The sequence below is a fragment of the Staurois parvus genome, unplaced genomic scaffold (genome assembly GCF_062004578.1).
Source record: "Staurois parvus isolate SC_StPar_1 unplaced genomic scaffold, SC_StPar_1.0 ptg000937l, whole genome shotgun sequence".
NCBI lineage: Eukaryota > Metazoa > Chordata > Amphibia > Anura > Ranidae > Staurois > Staurois parvus.
Genome location: NW_028318733.1, coordinates 1,355,588 through 1,361,587, shown reverse-complemented (window position 1 = coordinate 1,361,587; position 6,000 = coordinate 1,355,588).

Sequence of the window (6,000 nt, the reverse complement as noted above, 5' to 3'; positions counted from 1 at the left end):
CACTTTCAGGTCTCACACACTGCTGGTGTGTAGAATTTTTTGACATAGGGTGTTGGCAGATTACGGGCCTCCCATAGCTGCTGCCAGGCCCCTAATCTGCCATAGGCCCCTATATACCGCCTCCTCATGCTGCTGCCAGGTCCAGAGTCTGTCATGGGTCCCTGTACGGCCTCCCATTGCTGCTGTCTCCATCGCCACACTCTGCCATGTGCCACTTTCAGGTCTCCTCACACACTGCTGGTGTGTAGAATTTTTTGACATAGGGTGCTGGCAGATTATGGGCCTCCCATAGCTGCTGCCAGGCCCCTAATCTGCCATAGGCCCCTATATACCGCCTCCTCATGCTGCTGCCAGGTCCAGAGTCTGTCATGGGTCCCTGTACGGCCTCCCATTGCTGCTGTCTCCATCGCCACACTCTGCCATGTGCCACTTTCAGGTCTCCTCACACACTGCTGGTGTGTAGAATTTTTTGACATAGGGTGTTGGCAGATTACGGGCCTCCCATTGCTGCTGCCAGGCCCCTAATCTGCCATGGGCCCCTATATACCGCCTCCTCATGCTGCTGCCAAGTCCAGAGTCTGTCATGGGTCCCTGTACGGCCTCCCATTGCTGCTGTCTCCATCGCCACACTCTGCCATGTGCCACTTTCAGGTCTCCTCACACACTGCTGGTGTGTAGAATTTTTTGACATAGGGTGCTGGCAGATTATGGGCCTCCCATAGCTGCTGCCAGGCCCCTAATCTGCCATGGGCCCCTATATACCGCCTCCTCATGCTGCTGCCAGGTCCAGAGTCTGTCATGGGTCCCTGTACGGCCTCCCATTGCTGCTGTCTCCATCGCCACACTCTGCCATGTGCCACTTTCAGGTCTCCTCACACACTGCTGGTGTGTAGAATTTTTTGACATAGGGTGTTGGCAGATTACGGGCCTCCCATTGCTGCTGCCAGGCCCCTAATCTGCCATGGGCCCCTATATACCGCCTCCTCATGCTGCTGCCAGGTCCAGAGTCTGTCATGGGTCCCTGTACGGCCTCCCATTGCTGCTGTCTCCATCGCCACACTCTGCCATGTGCCACTTTCAGGTCTCCTCACACACTGCTGGTGTGTAGAATTTTTTGACATAGGGTGCTGGCAGATTATGGGCCTCCCATAGCTGCTGCCAGGCCCCTAATCTGCCATGGGCCCCTATATACCGCCTCCTCATGCTGCTGCCAGGTCCACAGTGTCTCATGCCATGTGCCACTTTCAGGTCTCCTCACACTGCTGGTGTGTTGAATTTTTTGACATAGGGTGCTGGCAGATTATGGGCCTCCTATAGCTGCTGCCAGGCCCCTAATCTGCCATGGGCCCCTATATACCGCCTCCTCATGCTGCTGCCAGGTCCAGAGTCTGTCATGGGTCCCTGTACGGCCTCCCATTGCTGCTGTCTCCATCGCCACACTCTGCCATGTGCCACTTTCAGGTCGCCTCACACACTGCTGGTGTGTAGAATTTTTTGACATAGGGTGCTGGCAGATTATGGGCCTCCCATAGCTGCTGCCAGGCCCCTAATCTGCCATGGGCCCCTATATACCGCCTCCTCATAATGCTGCCAGGTCCACAGTGTCTCATGCCATGTGCCACTTTCAGGTCTCCTCACACTGCTGGTGTGTTGAATTTTTTGACATAGGGTGCTGGCAGATTATGGGCCTCCTATAGCTGCTGCCAGGCCCCTAATCTGCCATAGGCCCCTATATACCGCTTCCTCATGCTGCTGCCAGGTCCAGAGTCTGTCATGGGTCCCTGTACGGCCTCCCATTGCTGCTGTCTCCATCGCCACACTCTGCCATGTGCCACTTTCAGGTCTCCTCACACACTGCTGGTGTGTAGAATTTTTTGACATAGGGTGCTGGCAGATTACGGGCCTCCCATAGCTGCTGCCAGGCCCCTAATCTGCCATAGGCCCCTATATACCGCCTCCTCATGCTGCTGCCAGGTCCAGAGTCTGTCATGGGTCCCTGTACGGCCTCCCATTGCTGCTGTCTCCATCGCCACACTCTGCCATGTGCCACTTTCAGGTCTCCTCACACACTGCTGGTGTGTAGAATTTTTTGACATAGGGTGCTGGCAGATTATGGGCCTCCCATAGCTGCTGCCAGGCCCCTAATCTGCCATAGGCCCCTATATACCGCCTCCTCATGCTGCTGCCAGGTCCAGAGTCTGTCATGGGTCCCTGTACGGCCTCCCATTGCTGCTGTCTCCATCGCCACACTCTGCCATGTGCCACTTTCAGGTCTCCTCACACACTGCTGGTGTGTAGAATTTTTTGACATAGGGTGTTGGCAGATTACGGGCCTCCCATTGCTGCTGCCAGGCCCCTAATCTGCCATGGGCCCCTATATACCGCCTCCTCATGCTGCTGCCAGGTCCAGAGTCTGTCATGGGTCCCTGTACGGCCTCCCATTGCTGCTGTCTCCATCGCCACACTCTGCCATGTGCCACTTTCAGGTCTCCTCACACACTGCTGGTGTGTAGAATTTTTTGACATAGGGTGCTGGCAGATTATGGGCCTCCCATAGCTGCTGCCAGGCCCCTAATCTGCCATGGGCCCCTATATACCGCCTCCTCATGCTGCTGCCAGGTCCAGAGTCTGTCATGGGTCCCTGTACGGCCTCCCATTGCTGCTGTCTCCATCGCCACACTCTGCCATGTGCCACTTTCAGGTCTCCTCACACACTGCTGGTGTGTAGAATTTTTTGACATAGGGTGTTGGCAGATTACGGGCCTCCCATTGCTGCTGCCAGGCCCCTAATCTGCCATGGGCCCCTATATACCGCCTCCTCATGCTGCTGCCAGGTCCAGAGTCTGTCATGGGTCCCTGTACGGCCTCCCATTGCTGCTGTCTCCATCGCCACACTCTGCCATGTGCCACTTTCAGGTCTCCTCACACACTGCTGGTGTGTAGAATTTTTTGACATAGGGTGCTGGCAGATTATGGGCCTCCCATAGCTGCTGCCAGGCCCCTAATCTGCCATGGGCCCCTATATACCGCCTCCTCATGCTGCTGCCAGGTCCACAGTGTCTCATGCCATGTGCCACTTTCAGGTCTCCTCACACTGCTGGTGTGTTGAATTTTTTGACATAGGGTGCTGGCAGATTATGGGCCTCCTATAGCTGCTGCCAGGCCCCTAATCTGCCATAGGCCCCTATATACCGCTTCCTCATGCTGCTGCCAGGTCCAGAGTCTCTCATGGGTCCCTGTACAGCCTCCCATTGCTGCTGTCTCCATCGCCACACTCTGCCATGTGCCACTTTCAGGTCTCCTCACACACTGCTGGTGTGTAGAATTTTTTGACATAGGATGCTGGCAGATTACGGGCCTCCCATAGCTGCTGCCAGGCCCCTAATCTGCCATAGGCCCCTATATACCGCCTCCTCATGCTGCTGCCAGGTCCAGAGTCTGTCATGGGTCCCTGTACGGCCTCCCATTGCTGCTGTCTCCATCGCCACACTCTGCCATGTGCCACTTTCAGGTCTCCTCACACACTGCTGGTGTGTAGAATTTTTTGACATAGGGTGTTGGCAGATTACGGGCCTCCCATTGCTGCTGCCAGGCCCCTAATCTGCCATGGGCCCCTATATACCGCCTCCTCATGCTGCTGCCAGGTCCAGAGTCTGTCATGGGTCCCTGTACGGCCTCCCATTGCTGCTGTCTCCATCGCCACACTCTGCCATGTGCCAATTTCAGGTCTCCTCACACACTGCTGGTGTGTAGAATTTTTTGACATAGGGTGCTGGCAGATTATGGGCCTCCCATAGCTGCTGCCAGGCCCCTAATCTGCCATAGGCCCCTATATACCGCCTCCTCATGCTGCTGCCAGGTCCAGAGTCTGTCATGGGTCCCTGTACGGCCTCCCATTGCTGCTGTCTCCATCGCCACACTCTGCCATGTGCCACTTTCAGGTCTCCTCACACACTGCTGGTGTGTAGAATTTTTTGACATAGGGTGTTGGCAGATTACGGGCCTCCCATTGCTGCTGCCAGGCCCCTAATCTGCCATGGGCCCCTATATACCGCCTCCTCATGCTGCTGCCAGGTCCAGAGTCTGTCATGGGTCCCTGTACGGCCTCCCATTGCTGCTGTCTCCATCGCCACACTCTGCCATGTGCCACTTTCAGGTCTCCTCACACACTGCTGGTGTGTAGAATTTTTTGACATAGGGTGTTGGCAGATTACGGGCCTCCCATTGCTGCTGCCAGGCCCCTAATCTGCCATGGGCCCCTATATACCGCCTCCTCATGCTGCTGCCAGGTCCAGAGTCTGTCATGGGTCCCTGTACGGCCTCCCATTGCTGCTGTCTCCATCGCCACACTCTGCCATGTGCCACTTTCAGGTCTCCTCACACACTGCTGGTGTGTAGAATTTTTTGACATAGGGTGCTGGCAGATTATGGGCCTCCCATAGCTGCTGCCAGGCCCCTAATCTGCCATAGGCCCCTATATACCGCCTCCTCATGCTGCTGCCAGGTCCAGAGTCTGTCATGGGTCCCTATACGGCCTCCCATTGCTGCTGTCTCCATCGCCACACTCTGCCATGTGCCACTTTCAGGTCTCCTCACACTGCTGGTGTGTAGAATTTTTTGACATAGGGTGCTGGCAGATTACGGGCCTCCCATTGCTGCTGCCAGGCCCCTAATCTGCCATGGGCCCCTATACCGCCTCCTCATGCTGCTGCCAAGTCCAGAGTGTGTCATGGGTCCCTGTACGGCCTCCCATTGCTGCTGTCTCCATAGCCACACTCTGCCATGTGCCACTTTCAGGTCTCCTCACACTGCTGGTGTGTTGAATTTTTTGACATAGGGTGCTGTTAGATTACGGGCCTCCCATTGCTGCTGCCAGGCACGTAATCTGCCATGGGCCCCCGTACCGACTCCTCATGCTGTGACGTTGCAACAAGGTGGAATTCAACCCTACATATGTTAGACCGCCTTTACGAACAGCGAAAGGCCATCACCGAATTCCTGATGTTAAAAGCGGATAAAGGTACTCCCTGTGTAACTTAGATGTCAGCCATTGGCAGCTCATGCGTGACACCTGCGCTTGCTCAGGCCCTTTGAGGAGGCCACGCTATTCGTGAGTGGGCAGGACTATGGGATGAACGACGTCATTCCTCTGTTGCACGTCCTGGAACAAATGCTGTTAACAATGGCTGGTCAGGGTGCGGTAGACGTGGCGCACAGATCTCAACGCCACATGACCCCTGTGGGGGCAGGACAGGAAGAAGAGGAGGAGGTAGAGGAGGACATTGGTGCTCAGGAATTATTGAGTGAAATGGGTGGTTTTTCCACTCAGCGGACAGGAGTGGAGGAGCAGGAGCATCTGGTAGAGGAGGAGGAGGAGACAGAGGACCCAGACGCACCGTGGCAGTATGCTGTGGAGATGGAGGCAGGGAGTCCCTCGCATTCCTTGGCACAAATGACCCATAGCATGCTCGGTTGCTTGCGTAGCGACAGCCGAATAATAACCATCAGACAGAGGGATGACTTTTGGCTGTCCACCTTGTTGGACCCTCGCTACCGTTCAAAAATGGTGGCCTTTTTCACACCTGCTGAGAGGGAGGCCAAAATAACGTACTATAAAAACCACCTATGTAGTCAGCTGGTCTCTGCCTGTCTGCGCCAACGTCCATCCTCAGACACTGTGGGCCCTGTGCGCTCGCGTTCCGCTGCCATGGCAGCAGGGGAGGGGTGGGGTGGTAGGAGCAGTGGCAGCTCCACCAGCAGCGGCTGCCTCAGTCTGCAGTCGATGATGAGTAGCTTTCTTCACCAGCGCAGTGAGGAAACTACTAACCAGCCGCAGCAGCAGCAGCAGCAGCAGCATCAGGTGGACCTGGAGCAGGACCTCAAACAACAGGCTTAGGCCTACTTGGACAGCACCCTGCCAACCGAGGTAGACAATCCCCTTGACTACTGGGCAACGAAACTTGACCTTTGGCCCCAACTAGCTGAATTTGCCCTTGAAAG